Genomic DNA, 20,628 nt, shown 5'->3' with positions numbered 1-20,628 from the left:
GTAAAAGTAGACGCCTATCTAACGTCTGGGTCGTAAATCATGTTATGGAGTCGCCAGCTGACTGGTAGTTAAGTTAGACTGGACACACACACACACACACACACACACACACACACACACACACATATAAAGGCCCTCCACCATCCATTGGACATTATCCAGACGTGTCCCTCAGGGACTGAGCAACGACCCCTTGGTGTCCCTCATGATTAATACCATTATTCACTTTCTTTTTGAGGTAAGAGATAAGCGCAGTGATTAAAAGGAAATTACGGAGGGATTGGCCGATAGCAGTGGCTGAGGGGCAGGAAGGTAGGAACCCATACACTTAGCATTAAGAACGTTATTTTGTTGGTTTCCAAATCGTTAAAAGTTTGTGCTGTTGAATGTCTACCAGGGAAACAGCCGGACTTAAAAGTTATGATACCATCTGTGTCTGATGCAGTAAAGGCAGATATCCCCTCCACCCATCTTAGGCAACTGATCATCACGACGTAGATTAGTGACCCCCAGGTCAATAGAAGTAGTTCTACTGCTTGACCTACCCCGTGTGGAAGGGAATGAGTTGTGGATACGAGATGGATAGAAATTAGTCGATCCTCTCCCCAAGTTATTTCATTTCCGGGCCATCAAGCACCTTAGAACCTTGTTCATAGGTCAGGCGGTACCACGAGGTACCATATTATAACCCTGTCTGGTACTCCAGCTACCACAGCGAATATACCAGAGCCATAATGGTCTTTGCAGGCGAGAGACACCATCTCACCGTATGATACATACCACTGACCCCACCAAACAGGTCGAGGCACCACTCGAACCCCTGTGTTGTTTCCGTCGTTCCTCTTCCTCCAGTATGGCAATATATCGGGGTCATAGTCTTAACAGGGCGCCTTTGTCATAGCACACACAACTTAGCTCTGTCCTCACTGATACAATCACACGTCGGGTGGTCAAGGTACATGACTAGTGTACTGTCAGGTTGCCTTGTAGACGTGTGTGTGTGTGTTACCTGACGATGTACCACCATATCATTTTGGGGGGAAAATGGAAAACGTATATTTTTGGAAGCAAATTTGTATAGAATGTAATCGGCTAAACTTCGATCTTTAAAAAAAAAGAAGAAAAAAAAAAAGGTTTTCAATATCATTCGAAATCTTATCCAGATTCCACTTTTATGTCGGCGGCTGCTCGGTAGTGGCAATGTATGACGAACCTTGACCTGACCTAAGGTTTGCTTGCTTGTGGCTGAGAGCCCCATTGTCAACAACAACCCCTCATGATCAAGCAACACATCGTCATTAATTAAGTTCACTCTACGCCTGACAATAAATTTGTTGACTTGCCACAGAAAACGAAAATGTGCTGTAAGGGTAACTAAAGCGTTTAATATCAGGTTCTGGCGCAGGATGTACCCAAAAAATCCGTTCCATTATTCAGTAGTACCTTGTCTGATAACTGTAGATTAGCCATCTTGAACGACGTGACCCAAATCATATGTACTTAGATGTAAGACTGAATAGATAAAGTGGTTATTTGAATGTAGGAGTGGCACGGGGCACTAGTTACAGACTCACGCTTGCCATATTATATTTAGACATTGTACTACCGTGAGGTGTACCAACATACCTATAGGATTGACTCCGTTGTGTCAGTTGAATTATTATGATATTTGTATTATGGTACAAGAGGAGGCCGAGGCTTGCCTGTATTTCCGGCAGGGGATGGAGGGATCTTCACCTTACTGACTCGTCAATAAAGTTATTACTATGATGTAGGCGGGCGGTCGGCCGGCAGAGGGAGGTGTGGACACAGGCAGGACCAACATGGTCTAAGGCGGCTATCGCTTACGTGAGCAAATAAATATATCCTCTTAATTACTCTGGCCCCAAGGGCGCCTCTCTCATCTCCCCTCTCACCCTCCCACCACTCCACTTCCCGAGGGATCCACCTCCCCCTCCTCCCATCATCCTCCTCTCCCCTACCCCCACCCCCAGGGCGGGTCTGTGGCTGGGCCGTCCATTCATAAAGGCGACACACACACACACACACACACACACACACACACACACACACACACACACACACACACACAGAGGCCCCTGGCCTCCCCTGGGACATATATGTGTCACTGTATCCTCTACCATATTAAGATTAGGCGTCTCTCTGTGTATACTAGTATGTTTGGACGTGTATGTATGCTTACATATGTGTTACTGTGTATGTTTTTTTTTATTTCTTTCATTTACCGGTATTGTTGTGTTTGTGGGTGAGGAAGGTATATAGAGTTGACTGGGCGTCATCAGCCACGTGTCTCACCTCATATCTCCCTCGCTGTCTCCTGCACAACATCCACAAAAGATTCTTTTTTTTCAATTAGAAATTTTTTGTCGCATTATTTGGTTCGTCTTTTGCTCTGTTTTGCCTATCGCTCACGTGTGAATTGTTCCTCAGCGAGACCTGGTGTTTGCTTACATGACGGGTGTGTATGTGTTGTTTACATCCTGGGTCATTACCTTAATTCTTGTTGTTGTGAGGAGGTAGGCGGGCAGGTGCCACGGCTCTCCCAGCTCTCATAACTCATCTTCTGAAGCTTCGTCTGCTACTTCTGCTGGTGTGTCGTCACGGAACATCATTGTTCCTCCGTTTCATTGACTACCTGTGTGTGTGTGTGTGTGTGTGTGTGTGTGTGGGGCCTCGCAGGATGACTGTGGACAGATGGTAGTCGGACGTTTTCTGGATCACTTGCCACATGCACTACCTCGACACACTTCCCTCAGTGTCTCCCGTCCCTCTGCTCTGACCAGGAGCGGAACGAGGTGCTCTCCGTTGGTGTTGCAGTGGGCGCACACACACACACACACACACATCCTCCTCCTCCTCCTCCTCCTACCCAGCGGCCATCTTCCTCCCGTGTTATCAATGCTCAAGTTTTAAGACCTTCCGACACACACCACACCACACCAGACCACACCACACCACACCACACCACACCACACCACACACACCCACACACCCACACACCACCACCACCCTCGATGCGATGACTTTCAGTGGGTGTGCAGGTGGGTGATGATATACCGGCCCTAGCCGACCCGCCGCCGCTCCACTCTGCTTCCATTCCCGGACCCTCCCAGCAGACCCATCAATTCTCCTCCCGTCATGAGGCGTTTGAGGCCAATTCTCGGATCTTATCTGCGTCGTCTCCACCTCTCTGGTGTATATTACTTCATATCACAAGTCAACTTTTCTCTAGTTCGGATATTTTTACCGGTCTCTGTGCATCCGTATGTGTTCGTGATTAACCTTCCTTGCTCTGTTCTGGGAGGGACTTGTGCGCTGGTGCGGTCCCATCTCTTGAACCCCCTCTACCGTTATACAGCTTCTGAAACTCTTGCACGCCCTCCACTATGTACTCTGTGTGTGTGTGTGTGTCATCAAATGGTTTGTGATCTTGGTGGTTCTTGTGAGTGGCTGCGGCTGTCAATATTATAATGGCGTTTGGATCACAACCAGTGAAAGTGTTCCCACTAACGCAGCCGTCCACTTACCTTCTGGGTAACGTGTGTGTGTGTGTGTGTGGAAACGTACGAACATACAAGGTGCTGTTGTTGTCTTCGTCTGGGGGGGAAGGTCTTCCGGTGAGTCTTGGGTACGTAACGAGGCACAGGTGTTCTGGATGGGAGGTGTGTGTTGACGGTACCTGATGGTAGTGCTGTAGTCCGCTGCCAGGATGTTATATGGAGAAGTGGAGAGAGAGAGAGAGAGAGAGAGAGAGAGAGAGAGAGAGAGAGAGAGAGAGAGAGAGAGGAACAAGGAGGCAGCAAAATTTGAGCCACAGCCGCAGTCGCGTCGCCTGCGGTACAATCAAAGCTTCCCAACCCATGACGTCGCCACCATCCCCTCTGTAACACTATGACGTCGCCACCATCCCCTCTGTAACACCATGACGTCGCCACCATCCCCTCTGTAACGCTATGACGTATTTCTTGTTGTCATCTTACAACACCATGATGTGTCTCACTGCGTTCCTCCTACACCATGATGTGTCTCTGCGTTCCTCCTACACCATGATGTGTCTCTCTGCGTTCCTCCTACATGATGTGTCTCCCTGCGTTCCTCCTACACCATGATGTGTCTCCCTGCGTTCCTCCTACACCATGATGTGTCTCCCTGCGTTCCTCCTACACCATGATGTGTCTCTCTGCGTTCCTCCTACACCATGATGTGTCTCCCTGCGTTCCTCCTACACCATGATGTGTCTCCCTGCGTTCCTCCTACACCATGATGTGTCTCCCTGCGTTCCTCCTACACCATGATGTGTCTCCCTGCGTTCCTCCTACACCATGATGTGTCTCCCTGCGTTCCTCCTACACCATGATGTGTCTCTCTGCGTTCCTCCTACACCATGATGTGTCTCCCTGCGTTCCTCCTACACCATGATGTGTCTCCCTGCGTTCCTCCTACACCAAGATGTGTCTCCCTGCGTTCCTCCTACACCATGATGTGTCTCCCTGCGTTCCTCCTAACCATGATGTGTCTCCCTGCGTTCCTCCTACACCATGATGTGTCTCCCTGCGTTCCTCCTACACCATGATGTGTCTCACTGCGTTCCTCCTACACCATGATGTGTCTCCCTGCGTTCCTCCTACACCATGATGTGTCTCCCTGCGTTCCTCCTACACCATGATGTGTCTCCCTGCGTTCCTCCTACACCATGATGTGTCTCCCTGCGTTCCTCCTACACCATGATGTGTCTCTCTGCGTTCCTCCTACACCATGATGTGTCTCCCTGCGTTCCTCCTACACCATGATGTGTCTCCCTGCGTTCCTCCTACACCATGATGTGTCTCCCTGCGTTCCTCCTACACCATGATGTGTCTCCCTGCGTTCCTCCTACACCATGATGTGTCTCCCTGCGTTCCTCCTACGACATAATTCCCTGCAGGCACACGTGACACGGCTGCATGTGTCCTGTGATGGCTACATCAAGAGGCCACGGGGTTCCAGGTCATGTGCCCCCGCCTGCTGGATCGCGAATGATGTCCAACTGGGATGAACGGCAGTTAGTGTCATTCCAAACTGTTTGGTCTGGTACGGTATTTTCCTATAGGTTGTGCACGATGATTTGGTACGTTACCGGCAGTTGCGTATGATATTTTTTCTCTGAACAATGTACGACAATCTGTTACGTAACTGTTGGATATCCTGCCTGTATTTTCCTTAAGGCAGTTGTCGTTGAGGAATCATAACTCGCGTTATCAAACCTTAGGTGGCTGGGTTATCTCGTCTCAGAGAAGCAAGCTCTATATATATATATATATATATATATATATATATATAGTACTCGCGTGGATGTCATAGCTGGGAGGTTTTAAGACACGAAATTCACGTTACAAGGACGTAAAACCTTACGACCCCAGCCACCTTACGTGGTCTTATTTAAAGTTTTGTGAGGCAAGGAAGATAACGTAGACAGGGAGGGTACACACAAGCAGGTGTGCGGGGGAAATTATTCCATGCATAGATTAGCAGGTCTGTCTCCTTGCACTGTGCGTTATCCTCAGCGGGCTGAGTTATGTTATACAAATACGGCATGGCTAAGTCATGTCCACCTCTACCCCAGTCAGAAGCCATCTGGGGTGAAAAGAAAATAAGGAAAAAAAAAAAGAATGAAATAATTCATCTGGGGTCCACATGTGGCTTGTAAACCCGACTCATGAAGTTAGGAAGGTGAGAGGAAGAGGGAAAGACGAGGAGAGGAAGACAAACCCACAGATTAGCTGAAGGAAAGGAGGTAACATATCGGTCACTCCTCGTGTGGCTGGTCGCTCTACAGAAACTAGTACGTGTGTGTGTGTGTATTGTTTCTTTCAAACTCGTTGGCTATTTCCCGCGTCAGCGAGGTAGCATCTGGAATAGACACTTGAGGCACAATCCATGTTTGGCTCCTTCCTCTGCTCCTTCTTCTGAAAAGCAGCTTTTTACATGAGGGGAGGAGGATTTCCAAGCTGCCGCCTCCTCCCTTATTAGTCGCCTCCTGCAACACGCAGGGGACACAACTGCTTGTTTTCTCTCCTCTATATCCAGGCTCTCTCTCTCTCTCTCTCTCTCTCTCTCTCTCTCTCTCTCTCTCCCATGTGTCTATCGTACGTGTGCACACACACACCCACCCACTCCACACCAGCATGAACCAGATATGTGTGTCATGCTAAAGTAAGGAGAATACATCCGCCTTCTGACAGTGTTAAGAACTTCCGCTTCTCTGATATGTGTTCATCAGGCGAGTACTACGAGTGTATCATGGCCGGGGAACTCGCCTCAAGTGGCGCCCGCAGTTGCTTATTTCCGGCTGGGCATTTGGTGACCTCGCCGCATCATATTGAAACGCCTCGTCACGCACTGAATTCCAGTGTCTCCTGGTCATGCGGCGACGAACGTGTTCACTCAAACGTTCCCTCCCTCACTCACAAAACGTTGCGTTGCTTACGAGATGTGACAGTAAGCAGGGTGGAGCGGGGGTGATGAGTGTCGCAGCCCTGAATGTTTTGTTTACAGAACACTTGGGTGGGAAAACCCCGAGCGGCCGTCTGGTATACTGGGGCTAGTCACTCACTAGGGTATGTGACGCCACCGTCACAGGTGTGGGATTGTCATATTGCCGGAGGTTAGCTCAGCTGACGGGTGGTTAGAGTAGGTCACCTTAGGGTGGGTTAAGGGTAGTTTATGTTTTTAGGCTTAGGTGATTACGTCGTTAGGTGGTTGAATTTAGGTTGGCGTGAAGGTACTGGGGAAGGTGGTACACACGACAGACGGGAATAGAAGCCAACCAGCCAAGGTAGATGGGGAGGACGAGAGGGGGGTGGAATTAAATGAGGCAGAATATTAGGTAATTAGGATGATCGAGAGTACAAAGGAACGGATTGACGGGTAGGTAACAGGAGACCTAATGATCCATGATGAGATTATCTGCCGGAGGACAGCGATAGTATCCGGAGGTCCTGATCCTGTTTGTGGTAGAAAGAGGATTCTAAGGCATTGAGGTGTCCCTCCCTACCCCACCCCTCCCTCCGGCTCAACAGTTGGCAGGAAAGTGTAAGACGCACCATGTCGCGTTGAGAGATCCTACTGACGTACAGGTTTTATGATAGCGTTGTATTACTTGCCGTACCTGGACACTTGGAGGAAGAGGATCGAACCTGAAGCACACACGAGAGAAATTGGTGTTTTTTTATGTTGGCAATATTAACGTTCACATTCTTCTTAAAGAACGGGTGTTTACTGGAATGTGTTAGCACTCTAGTGTTGGCCTTGCCAGGATTGAAAGATATTGGTAGTATACCGCCCATCATAGTGATAGTATGCCGCCCATCATAGTGATAGTATGCCACCCATCATAGTGATAGTATGCCGCCCATCATAGTGATAGTATGCTACCCATCATAGTGATAGTATGCCGCCCATCATAGTGATAGTATGCCGCCCATCATAGTGATAGTATACCGCCCATCATAGTGATAGTATGCCGCCCATCATAGTGATAGTATGCCGCCCATCATAGTGATAGTATGCTACCCATCATAGTGATAGTATGCCGCCCATCATAGTGATAGTATGCCGCCCATCATAGTGATAGTATGCCGCCCATCATAGTGATAGTATACCGCCCATCATAGTGATAGTATGCTACCCATCATAGTGATAGTATGCCGCCCATCATAGTGATAGTATGCCGCCCATCATAGTGATAGTATACCGCCCATCATAGTGATAGTATGCCGCCCATCATATAGTATGCCACCCATCATAGTGATAGTATTCCACCCATCATAGTGATAGTATGCCGCCCATCATAGTGATAGTATGCCGCCCATCATACACTGCCATACATGAGAGTACACCCAGCCCCACATCATCGTCATCATACAGACTCATACATCAAACCTCCGTAGCTTTTCTGCTTCTCTCTGGACGTTGTCACGTACGTCAGCCAGTCATTCCTTCGTCTTCAGTACCTACTTGGACATCTGGTCCATATTCCCAGCCTCTCAGTATGTAATCATATCTTACATTAATTGTGTGTTTTTTATGGGTCGTCAAATCACACGGAAGATATAGATTATACTTTTGTTTACAGAATGATAAGAAATCGGTATTCTTCCTTTTGATACATTCCGATATTTCTTATAAGATAGAACTTATGATCTAATGGTGTATAGATTTCACGGGAGAAAGATCTGGAGCTGAGGCACTTATTCTCAGACCAGTGTTTCAACTCTGAACTTCTGTGATACGGAGTAAGTCTTTAGGTATTCTTACATTAGCGTCTAATCGATTTAGCTAATGAGAAAAAATATGAGAGAGAGAGAGAGAGAGAGAGAGAGAGAGAGAGAGAGAGAGAGAGAGCTCAAATCAACCTGTGACATGACCGGAGTGGCTTAGTTGTTTACGATGATGTATTTTTTTTTTTTTTCAACCCAGATGCAACTTGTTAAAGGTGCGCCTCCTGGTCACTGTTGTGAAAGCTGTATTCCCCCCTCTTCTGCCATGGTTGCCATGGCGACGGCAACGCCACCCCACCTGCTGACCGTCGCCCAGGGAACTGGCTGACCTTCTCACCAGCTTAGTTCTCTCTCTCTCTCTCTCTCTCTCTCTCTCTCTCTCTCTCTCTCTCTCTCTCTCTCTCTCTCTCTCTCTCTCTCTCTCTCTCTCTCTCTCTCAACCTATGATAAGCTGTGGTAGGGAGCCAGGGAGATACACTGTATATACACACACACACACACACACACACACACACACACACATATATATATATATATATATATATATATATATATATATATATATATATATATATATATATTACCGGTACTGCCCGCCTGAGTGTCGGGAGGATGTGCAGTGCGCCAGTACTTCGGTGGCTGTCAAGTGTCACTCCTCAGGCCCAGGTGGCGTGCGTGCCTCGCCCACACGGGGGATGCTAGCGACCAGCCCAGAAACATGGAATCTTTCCGTCTCACACACTCAACACTTGAAGAGCGAAGAGAGGTTGATAATGCGTGGCTCTGTTAACACACGTGATATACCTGAACAGATGTATATCAAGGGACACATATGTTCGAGTCTCCGTGGTGGTGTTTAGCGCCTTAAGGTAAAATCTACCAGGTGAGGCGGTATAATGTCAGGGTGAACTTGACAAGGCTTCTGGTCATATACGCAGGTGACTTGAGAAGTAAAACGATCAGATCTCGTGAAAGAGAGTAGTTGTTGAGTATTTGGGATCATAACCCTCTTCCGTTTTCTGATCATAGACTCATCCTAATTCTGTGTGTGTGTGTGGATCAGAGACGCGCGTCACAAGGTGCATCAGGGGTGTGGCGGGACGTGACGTACGTTCCCCACACGTGTGAGGATCTGCTCCAACCTGGGCAGACGACAACAACACAAAGGGATCCTCGCACGTGTGAATATTCTCTCTCTCTCTCTCTCTCTCTCTCTCTCTCTCTCTCTCTCTCTCTCTCTCTCTCTCTCTCTCTCTCTCTCTCTCTCTCTCTCTCTCTCTCTCTCTCTCTCTCTCATAATCTAGTGTTATATATTTACGCCTTCCTCGTGTCTTTACCGAAGCGTTCCATTAACGTGGTTGTAGTGTCATCGTTAAGCACTGTAAGTCAAATCAGTAAGTAAGTCAAGTCAGTCAGTAAGTCAGTACTCGCTGTCTTCGGCTGAGGTGAGGTACTTCCTTTCGTGGAACAAGTCACACTCACAGTCTTGGAGCTCCGGCTCCGTACTGCTGGCCATCATATCCACGATTGCCTCTCCTGCAGGAGCAACGCGGTACTCGGTAGAGCAGTTAGCGTATGGTCCTCCTCCACCTCCTCCTCCTCCCGTACAGTCATGAGGTACGTCCATCAGCGTCCTTAATGATACCATTTTCTCATGGGACGGTTGTCTGGCGACGCTGGGTAAAACAGCTCATTGCGGCTTGATCTCGCTGGGTTTAGTGGTCTTCGGTTTGGCACCTCTCCGCCCTGAAGGGGTAACTTGTTCCTGTAACCCCGCATTAGAACTGTAAGGTACACGCGATGCACTGTAGTGAATTCCTGCATCCTGTTCTGGTGTGGAGGATTAGCGCTACGGCCTCGGAACTCGAGGCGAAGGACTGGAAGTTGCTGGTCTCGTAACGTCGACTTGCAGACCTCTCCCGCTCGCGCCTGCCTGAATCCCCCTTACCATATCTCCGGGAAGGGCGCGAGAGACAAAGTCTCTCCTCCCGGAGGACGAGAGGGACAGTCTTGTTGGTCTCTTGGCCTCTCACCGAGACCGAGAAACGCTGCAGCTGGTGATCTCTTAGAAGGCACGAGATACTTTCCTGTCTCTCGCGTCTCCTGGTGTCTTCCAGGAGGCGAGAGACTCAGCCTCTGGCCTGCCGGGCAGGTGACCTCACAACACAGGCGTAATGCATCTCCCCATAACTCGAGCAGTGATGATATCAGGAGTGGGTGTGTTGACAAGAGTATCTAGACGTCATCCACCACAACGCATTCTACAACGGTGAATGTGTCCACACACCTCGTCTCTCTCGGCAACACACACACACACACACACACACACACACACACACACACACACACACACACACACACACACACTTTACTACCAGGACTTCCCAGTGTTTCAGACATGTTTTGGTTCCTACCATTCTGTACGACGTCTCTACTACCGGTTTTCTGTGCTTGACAGCACACACCGGAGAGAACACGTCCTGGCATTATGCAGTTGTGGCAGCAGCCATCACACACACACACATACAGACCATCCAGCAGGACATATCGTCCCGACTTCTAAACTTACCCAGAGAAGTCAGCCACTGACCTCTAGCAGGAATCACAGCATCAACATGGGATCGAAGGTCAACTTACCCAGGCGTGGAGGAAGACGGGCGTTGACCCCTTGCGTTAGGGGGTGCTGAGGTGACCTGGGAGGAGGAGGAGGAGGAGGGGTGTCAGCGGGCCTCACTCATGGCGGAGGAGGTCACCCTCTGACCTCATGACCTGAGGGGGGGACACACGCACTCCCAGGGAAGGTAATCCTCTCTCAGGCGTAGCTCTCCTTCACTGTTGGCCGATGATGAGAAGGTAGTAGATCTTCCAGGACTATCGATGGTTGACCTTATCAAGAGGGGTCACGTGAGACGCCGGTGGTGGCCACACTCTCCCCCGACGCTGTCCGGAGGTTGAGGATCGCGTCACTGTTGTCTCACTTGGCCTGGGCGTAACACTTGGTACAGATCATAGAACATTATCACTCATCGTTTTACTGGAGGGAAAAAAGGAGAAATTCCCAGTGTTTCTCTCAGTTCATCGTCTCCAGTGGATCAGTATCTGGAGATGGTCAAGCAAAATGTAACACTTGTGCGTCCGTGAATACCTTGTGGGAGAGATGAGAAATTTGGAATTAGTGAAAGGATATTATTTCAAGGTCGGAGGAAGTAATCCCTCTTGACGACGGACCGCGGAGGGGTGTGGTGTGGTGTGGTGTGTTCGAGCAGTGCCGCTAGAGGCAGGGAGGCGAGAGACATAGGCGAGGCAGATGTCAGAGCACTGGTGAGGGAGGGAGGGAAGGGAAGGTGTGTGGGCGTGACAGAGTCTGGCAGGAGAGTGACACCTGGACGGCTACTCTCCAGGCTTATATAAGCTGGCCCTCACACCCGCACCCCACCCCACCCCATCCAATATCTACCTAACCCACCTCCCCTCTCCCGTACCCCCATCTTCTTACCTACTCACGAGAGGAGACACAATAGACAATAATCTATCGGTCCCAATCACAGATGTTAAGAGGTTTTCATGGGGATCTGCACGAGACGAGTGTGGCAGGGAGTTCGGACAATCTGCTTGTACCCTGTATATCTTATAGGAGCGTAAGGTTTACATAGTGTACAGTACGTGAACACTTGTACACATGACATAGTAGGTTGGTTGGTTCACACGACAGAGAGGTCATCTGCTGGCTCTGGGTGACCTGACCTCCGTGGGGTTGTACTGACCCACACGCGCGTTCGGCAAATCGGTAATTTGATATTGCACAGACTCTCGACCCAGATATACGTGTTATAACAGTTCACATAATTATGAATAATAATATAATTACGTTAAATGTTGTGTAATAATACTGTCCTCGGCAAAAACAAATGCCAGAGCTGGGTCTGTTCCGGTTGCTGAACTTCTCAAGAAATCCAAAGGTTTAAACCAGAGGCACTGGACCCGCCTCTACCTTTCTTAACAACCAGGTTGGTCCAGCTGCCTCAGTTGTCTTTATGTAACAATACACAAGTTTGGGAAGTGTTGGTCAGAAGCTGAGTGACCTGGGAGGCTAGGTCAGGAGTTGAGTGACCTGGGAGACTAGGTCAGGAGCTGAGTGACCTGGGAGGCTAGGTCAGGAGCTGAATGACCTGAGAGACTAGGCCAGGAGTTGAGTGACCTGGGAGGCTAGGTCAGGAGTTGAGTGACCTGGGAGACTAGGCCAGGAGTTGAGTGACCCGGGAGGCTAGGTCAGGAGTTGAGTGACCTGGGAGGCTAGGTCAGGAGTTGAGTGACCTGGGAGGTTAGGTCAGGAGTTGAGTGACCTGGGAGGCTAGGTCAGGAGTTGAGTAACCTGGGAGGCTAGGTCAGGAGTTGAGTGACCTGGGAGGCTAGGTCAGGAGTTGAGTGACCTGGGTGGCTAGGTCAGGAGTTGAGTGACCTGGGAGGCTAGGTCAGGAGTTGAGTGACCTGGGTGGCTAGGTCAGGAGTTGAGTGACCTGGGAGACTAGGCCAGGAGCTGAGTGACCTGGGAGGCTAGGTCAGGAGTTGAGTGACCTGGGAGGCTAGGTCAGGAGTTGAGTGACCTGGGAGGCTAGGCCAGGAGTTGAGTGACCTGGGAGGCTAGGTCAGGAGTTGAGTGACCTGGGAGGCTAGGTCAGGAGCTGAGTGACCTGGGAGGCTCGGCCAGGAGCTGAGTGACCTTGGAGACTAGGTCAGGATTTGAGTGACCTGGGAGGCTAGGTCAGGCGCTGAGTGACCTGGGAGACTAGGTCAGGAGTTGAGTGACCTAGGAGGCTAGGCCAGGAGCTGAGTGCTCTACATTACATAGTAATACAGGGGAAGGACACGTTACAAAAAGGACATGAGTGTCTGTGTCTGAGAGGAACTTATCTATCGCAGTCCAGTCTTAGTGACCTAGTTTGGCATCGTCCGTCTGTAGGTGGAGATAGGTTAGTAGGGCAGAAAGGAGTCCTCCCCACCCAACCACCCACCACACTACAGAGGGAACACAGAACAGTAAAGGAGAAGCTTCCTTTCCACACACCAGCATGAGCCGGCAGCAGGTGGATGGCGTATTCTGGGAGGTGTTTGAAAGGAGTGATAATAGATTTGAAGTGTGTGAGTGAGGAGGGGGGTGAACGTGGCGGATAGGAATATGGCAAGGAGAATACATATAACTATGACAGAGGGAGGAAGATGAGGTCGTATATGTGAGGCATATATGACAACCCTTATGGCTTACCGTACATTAGGCTCAAGGTAGTTGAAGGTCTGTATGACAGCTCGGCCCAGAAGATTGTGACCACACTGTCTGAGTTTACGTAGAGGTAGTGTTGCTCAAGTGTGTTGATGAGAGATGGGTGTGGTCATATTGTAGCCATTGGTGTTTTGAGGAGGTCATAGAACACACTGTGTGGGTCGAGTGGCAGTTGTGTTGCCAGTTGTGGGGAACATCATGGAACACACATGATGGATGAATACAGAGGTGTTACGTCTTGTGGGCACCGTCAGTGATGGCGTCATCATCAAAGTGGTTTGCGGTACCAGGTCATTACTTCTATATGACTAGAGTAATGGGAATTGTTGCACTTAATTCAGAAAAAAAAATAAGACGAAGAACTGGTCGCTAGTTGTAGCTGCTGAGTTTAGTAGAGAGAAGACGATGTTTGACATTGGCAGGAAGGGATTGGTGGAGATGATGATGACGTGCGTAGATGGGAGGGTGATGTAGATTGGTAGTTGAGGATGTAGAGAGGAGGGAGGCAATCTGCAGAACACACGAGTTGGAGGTGCGGGTGGAGGGAACCCCACCTTGTCTGACGTCAGGCGGGAGCAACCCACAACAAATGACGTCATGAGCCGTAAAGAAATCCCGACGCAGGAGGTAAGGTGACGTGTGGCAGGACAGTGGTCTGCACGAGGTCTCGAGTGCGACTTGGTTGTCACACCTGGACTGTACCTACAGACGTAAACCTCTTTTACACCGGGAGGTTGTGGATAGTGCGGGAGATACACCCTGTGTTGGATGATACTTAATGTGATGAAGGAGATTACGTTATAATCACTGAAGTACGGGGTGTGGATTTGTGGAGGGCGTGGCTCTCTGGAGACACATCTTTTCCCCATAGACAGTGAGAAATGAGGAGACGGTAGGTGCACTTAAGCGTGGGCAGCTTGGGTATTGGGTGCGGTCGCTTGGTGGAACGGTAAGACCTTCCCACAGACGACTTATGATGGTAGAGTCAAAGTTTATCTGTAATGAGGACAAAGAATAGGGGGTGGGTGTTAAAGTGATGAGAGGGTTCGGCCCCAGAGCCTGGTGCTGTGGCGGCCTCTGGTGGGAGGGCCTCGCCTGAGGCATAGAAAGGGACTCGTAGGAGGTGAGGTTGGCACACATACACGTCTAGAGGAGAGGAAGGCATGCGTGATCGCCATCTCTCCACAGCGATGGTTACGTGGAGCCAGCCAGTCCTTCAGACTGTGTGGGAGGGAAGTCGAGAGGTTTAGGGAGAGCAGCGCGAGGCGCAACGCTGGGGCAGATACTGAGCGGGAATTATCATCATCAATTTGATAGTAGTAATGATAATGATGATGATAGTGGAAGTAAAGATAAAAGAATTTGTAGAGGGAGCCAGATGTTGAGAGGTTTCCACGGACCATCTTCTGAGTCGGAGAGATTAATTGAGGAGTCGGTGTTGGCGCTGCTGGTGTCCGGGTATGGGGCCAGCCAGCCAGGGTGATGGTGACCTCCCAGACCCCGGGCTCTACATTGGGAAGATCTCATTAATGTCTGTTGACCGGTGGGTGGTTTTATTTTCATATGGAACATTTCATTTAAGGTAAACATTGGCGAGAGTTGATTCGTCGATACGTGTGCCAACAACCGCTTCACTAACGTGTCAGATAATTGATTATTTGACGAATGATAATCTGTATCGAATAACGGTCGACATGACTGATAATTACGGTGACTTACACCGGCCATATAATTTGTGCGGGGTAATCAGGGCCCGGGTGTGACGTCACTCGGCACAAGCAACTTGACCTTCATGGTTGAACTTGGCGAGTACAGTACTACACTGGTCCCCCCCCCCCCCCCCCAAGAAGGCAAGCACTTCATCCATGATCGTTAACGACCAATGAAAAAAAAAGAAAGATACTCGAGGAAGAAGAAAAAAAAAAAGGACGTAAATTTAGGGAGATTTGAATACGGTGTTGTAAGTGGTCTGTTCGTTTTCCCCGGTAGCGTCGTAATAACGGTTTCCCGACACACTCTCTCTCTCTCTCTCTCTCTCTCTCTCTCTCTCTCTCTCTCTCTCTCTCTCTCTCTCTCTCCTCTCTCCAGCTCGTGCGCCGTTGGGGCTTGAAATGGTTCAACGTCCACGACGCTATCTGTCTTTCGCGAACGTAGTAACGAGAGAGAGAGAACTTCTCTAGGTTCACTGTCGGATTTGTGCACGTAACTCTGGCCCGACTTGACTGAGTTGGAGAGAGAGGGGTGTCTCTGGGACGTCATGGAATATCATCATCATTGTTACCTTTCCTTTACTTAACCTTCATATGATCTGTTACATAAAACCATTAAGGCTGCTATTAGCAAAAAGCGCCATTTTGCAAGTTCTGAGAAATCCTCCGCTTGATTTGCAGGATGCCATTGATATCCGAAGACTGTTGTGGGAGGAAGGCGTAGGAGAGGAGATCCCGGCTATAACTCACGCCACGGGTCCCGCAACTACATGTTATACAGCCTCACCTCTTGTGTGAGTTATACACGTCGTAAATACACTATATATATATATATATATATATATATATATATATATATATATATATATATATATGTATGTATATATATATATATATTTTTTTTTTTTTTTTTTTTTTTATACTTTGTCGCTGTCTCCCGCGTTTGCGAGGTAGCGCAAGGAAACAGACGAAAGAAATGGCCCAACCCCCCCCCCCATACACATGTACATACACACGTCCACACACGCAAATATACATCCTACACAGCTTTCCATGTTTTTTTTCATTCATTTCAAGCTAAAAGTTTGTTTTCTAAATTGTTTCTTACATTTTTCATATGTATATATATGTATGTGTGTGTGTGTGTGTGTGTATGTGCGTATGTGTGTGTATGTGTGTGTGTGTGTATATGTATATATATATGTATATTATCCCTGGGGATAGGGGTGAAAGAATACTTCCCACGTATTCCTCGCGTGTCGTAGAAAGCGACTAGAGGGGACGGGAGCGGGGGGCCGGAAATCCTCCCCTCCTTGTATTAACTTTCTAAAATGGGAAACAGATATATATATATATATATATATATATATATATATATATATATATATATATATATATATATATATATATATATATATATATATATACGGGTGACAATGTTGTGTCTCATACTCCTCCAGGCAGGTCCCCACTTCACTGAAGCGGTCATAGACGTCTGCTGGCAGGCAGGTCTTGCGTAACGTTATCCGGCGTAAACGTAAGAATTTAGCGTCGTATCTTGGTGGCCTACTTGTGAACTAACAGACATCTCCCCCCACCCCACACACACACACACCACCGTCTGTTAACAGCGGAATCCTCACAGTCTGATTGTTAGCGATGTCTTCTTCTATATTTGTAGCCCACGGTGAACAGAGACGCCTGGAGTAAACTGTGGATATGATCCTATGTGTGTGTGTGTGTGTGTGTGTGTATATATATGTGTGTGTGTGTGTGTGTTGGGGGATAGCGAAACTAGCCCCACTCGTTTGCTGCGGCAACTGTTGGAAACATGGATGGAGAGGTGATTGTGCTGAACCCATACTTCGTTGTCATTATTATTATTATTATTATTATTATTATTATTATTATTATTATCATTATTATTATTATTGTCATTATCATTATTGTTGTTATTATTATTATCATTATTAATATTATCATTATGATCGTTATTGTTATTATTATCATTATTATTGTTATTTATTTCCTTCCTTTTCTTTCCTCTTTATTTACCTTTTCTCGCGTTAGCGAAGTTGCGCCAGAAACAGGCGAAGAAAGGCGGCACTCGCTTACCTCCATTTTCTGTCATGTGTAATGCACCGAAACCACAGCTCCCTATCCGCAGCCAGACCCCACACAACATTCCGTGGCTTCCCTGGGCGTTTCATATGCCCTGGTTCAGTCCATTGACAACATGTCGCCCCCTCTGTATCACTTCGTTCCAATTCACATTATTATTGTTGTTATTATTATTATTATTATTATTATCATTATTATTATCATTATTATTATTATTATTATCATTGTTGTTGTTGTTGTTGTTGTTATTATTATTATTATCATTATCATCATTGTTATCATCATTATTATTACTCACCCCTGGCTACTGTGGGCACTATCAGTACATGATAGACACAAGGCATGAATATAAAGAAATATGGGGCTACAAGAGTAAAGTAAGGATTTGACAGAAAATGGGATGAGACGCAAATTGATTACACGAGCCAAAAAAATAACAACTGTTAACAGACATATAGAAACAGAGGAGGTGAACAGACATCCCCCAGGCAGAGACCTAGGACCTCCTTCTTCTTGTCCTTAGGAAGCCGAAGACGCTCACAGACTAACAGACAGACCGCTCCACAGACGGTCAGGTCACACGGCAAGACCCAGGGTTAAGCATGACACACACACACACACACACACACACACGGACACATGACAGTATCCAGGTGATGCATGGCGTGTGTCCGGGGCGACACCATTAACCAGCAGTTATTGAGGTTATTGATGTTATTGATGGCCAATACGCGGCGCAGGCCATCACCGGATACGACTCTGTCATCGGGACTACGGATAATAGATTCTCCCTCGAGGGGGGGGGTTGATTCGGGATTGGAACTCGCTAAACTTAATTACTCATCCCGCAAGGCCACGTATGTGGTCTGTGTGAATTATTGGCTCCCTGTCAATCGTTCAGGGGAAAGTGATTAGGCGGAGGAAATGTTTCCTATGTCTGGTTGGCTGAACTTCTTGGAGTGCGGGGAGTGTGGGTGTGTGTGTGTGGGGGGGGGGGGGTCAGGTTGGCTGAACTTCTTGGAGTGCGGGGAGTGTGTGTGTGGGGGGGGGGTCGGGTTGGCTGAACTTCTTGGAGTGCGGGGAGTGTGTGTGTGGGGGGGGGGTCAGGTTGGCTGAACTTCTTGGAGTGCGGGGAGTGGGTGTGTGTGTGGGGGGGGGGGGGGGTTCAGGTTGGCTGAACTTATTGGAGTGCGGGGAGTGGGTGTGTGTGTGGGGGGGGGTCAGGTTGGCTGAACTTCTTGGAGTGCGGGGTGTGTGTGTGTGGGGGGGGGGGGTCAGGTTGGCTGAACTTCTTGGAGTGCGGGGTGTGTGTGTGTGGGGGGGGTCAGGTTGGCTGAACTTCTTGGAGTGCGGGGTGTGTGTGTGTGTGGGGGGGGGTCAGGTTGGCTGAACTTCTTGGAGTGCGGGGTGTGTGTGTGTGGGGGGGGGTCAGGTTGGCTGAACTTATTGGAGTGCGGGGTGTGTGTGTGTGGGGGGGGGGGGGTCAGGTTGGCTGAACTTCTTGGAGTGCGGGGAGTGTGTGTGTGTGTGGGGGGGGGGGGGGGTCAGGTTGGCTGAACTTATTGGAGTGCGGGGAGTGGGTGTGTGTGTGGGGGGGGGTCAGGTTGGCTGAACTTCTTGGAGTGCGGGGTGTGTGTGTGTGGGGGGGGGGTCAGGTTGGCTGAACTTCTTGGAGTGCGGGGTGTGTGTGTGTGGGGGGGGGTCAGGTTGGCTGAACTTCTTGGAGTGCGGGGAGTGGGTGTGTGTGTGGGTGTGTGTGTGGGGGGGAGGAATGGAATTGTTGGAACCGAGCTGATCGATTATTCCCCCCCAGAGGTGTCTACGTCTACCATCTACGGTAGATTAAGTGTCCTCGGTCGCGTATGTCAGAGGATGTATCCGAGCGTCGACATGGTTGGTGTTCAAGAGACGGGCGTAATTAAACACGGAAAATCGATTGTGGCATAGCATTTGACGCTTGGGGATATGTCTGTAATACAGGGGACACGAGACGCTGGCCAATTTGTATTCTGCTTATAATTGGGAATATGGATCTGTATGTGTCCACTCTGCTTGCAGTATGGATTGTGGATCTGTTCCACTCTGCTTGCAGTATGGATTGTGGATCTGTTCCACTCTGCTTGCAGTATGGATTGTGGATCTGTTCCACTCTGCTTGCAGTATGGATTGTGGATCTGTTCCACTCTGCTTGCAGTATGGATTGTGGATCTGTTCCACTCTGCTTGCAGTACGGATTGTGGATATGTTCCACTCTGCTTGCAGTATGGATTGTGGATCTGTTCCACTCTGCTTGCAGTATGGATTGTGGATCTGTTCCACTCTGCTTGCAGTATGGATTGTGGATTTGTTCCACTCTGCTTGCAGTATGGATTGTGGATTTGTTCCACTCTGCTTGCAGTATGGATTGTGGATCTGTTCCACTCTGCTTGCAGTATGGATTGTGGATTTGTTCCACTCTGCTTGCAGTATGGATTGTGGATCTGTTCCACTCTGCTTGCAGTATGGATTGTGGATCTGTTCCACTCTGCTTGCAGTATGGATTGTGGATCTGTTCCACTCTGCTTGCAGTATGGATTGTGGATCTGTTCCACTCTGCTTGCAGTATGGATTGTGGATCTGTTCCACTCTGCTTGCAGTACGGATTGTGGATCTGTTCCACTCTGCTTGCAGTACGGATTGTGGATCTGTTCCACTCTGCTTGCAGTATGGATTGTGGATCTGTTCCACTCTGCTTGCAGTAGGGATTGTGGATCTGTTCCACTCTGCTTGCAGTACGGATTGTGGATCTGTTCCACTCTGCTTGCAGTACGGATTGTGGATCTGTTCCACTCTGCTTGCAGTATGGATTGTGGATCTGTTCCACTCTGCTTGCAGTACGGATTGTGGATCTGTTCCACTCTGCTTGCAGTACGGATTGTGGATCTGTTCCACTCTGCTTGCAGTATGGATTGTGGATCTGTTCCACTCTGCTTGCAGTATGGATTGTGGATCTGTTCCACTCTGCTTGCAGTATGGATTGTGGATCTGTTCCACTCTGCTTGCAGTATGGATTGTGGATCTGTTCCACTCTGCTTGCAGTATGGATTGTGGATCTGTTCCACTCTGCTTGCAGTGCGGATTGTGGATCTGTTCCACTCTGCTTGCAGTACGGATTGTGGATCTGTTCCACTCTGCTTGCAGTACGGATTGTGGATCTGTTCCACTCTGCTTGCAGTACGGATTGTGGATCTGTTCCACTCTG

The 20,628-nt window shown here is 48.7% G+C and overlaps 1 protein-coding gene across 3 annotated transcripts in view; it reads right to left on the bottom strand.

Annotated features, from left to right (window-relative positions):
• The window catches only part of Gyc88E (Guanylyl cyclase at 88E), a 152,547-nt gene that overhangs the window by 94,950 nt on the left and 36,969 nt on the right, over positions 1-20,628 (bottom strand). For 2 of the 3 annotated variants that reach the window (XM_071689584.1, XM_071689586.1), the window contains exon 2: positions 10,917-11,424. The exons of the other annotated variant lie outside the window; for it this stretch is intronic. The gene's annotated coding sequence lies outside the window, so the exon portion shown is untranslated. The remainder of the gene's footprint in view (positions 1-10,916; positions 11,425-20,628) is intronic. 3 annotated transcript variants of the gene reach the window in all.

This window comes from Panulirus ornatus, chromosome 47 (genome assembly GCF_036320965.1).
Source record: "Panulirus ornatus isolate Po-2019 chromosome 47, ASM3632096v1, whole genome shotgun sequence".
Lineage (NCBI taxonomy): Eukaryota > Metazoa > Arthropoda > Malacostraca > Decapoda > Palinuridae > Panulirus > Panulirus ornatus.
The sequence above is the reverse complement of the archived record's forward strand: the minus strand, read 5'-3'. Positions and strand labels throughout refer to the sequence as shown.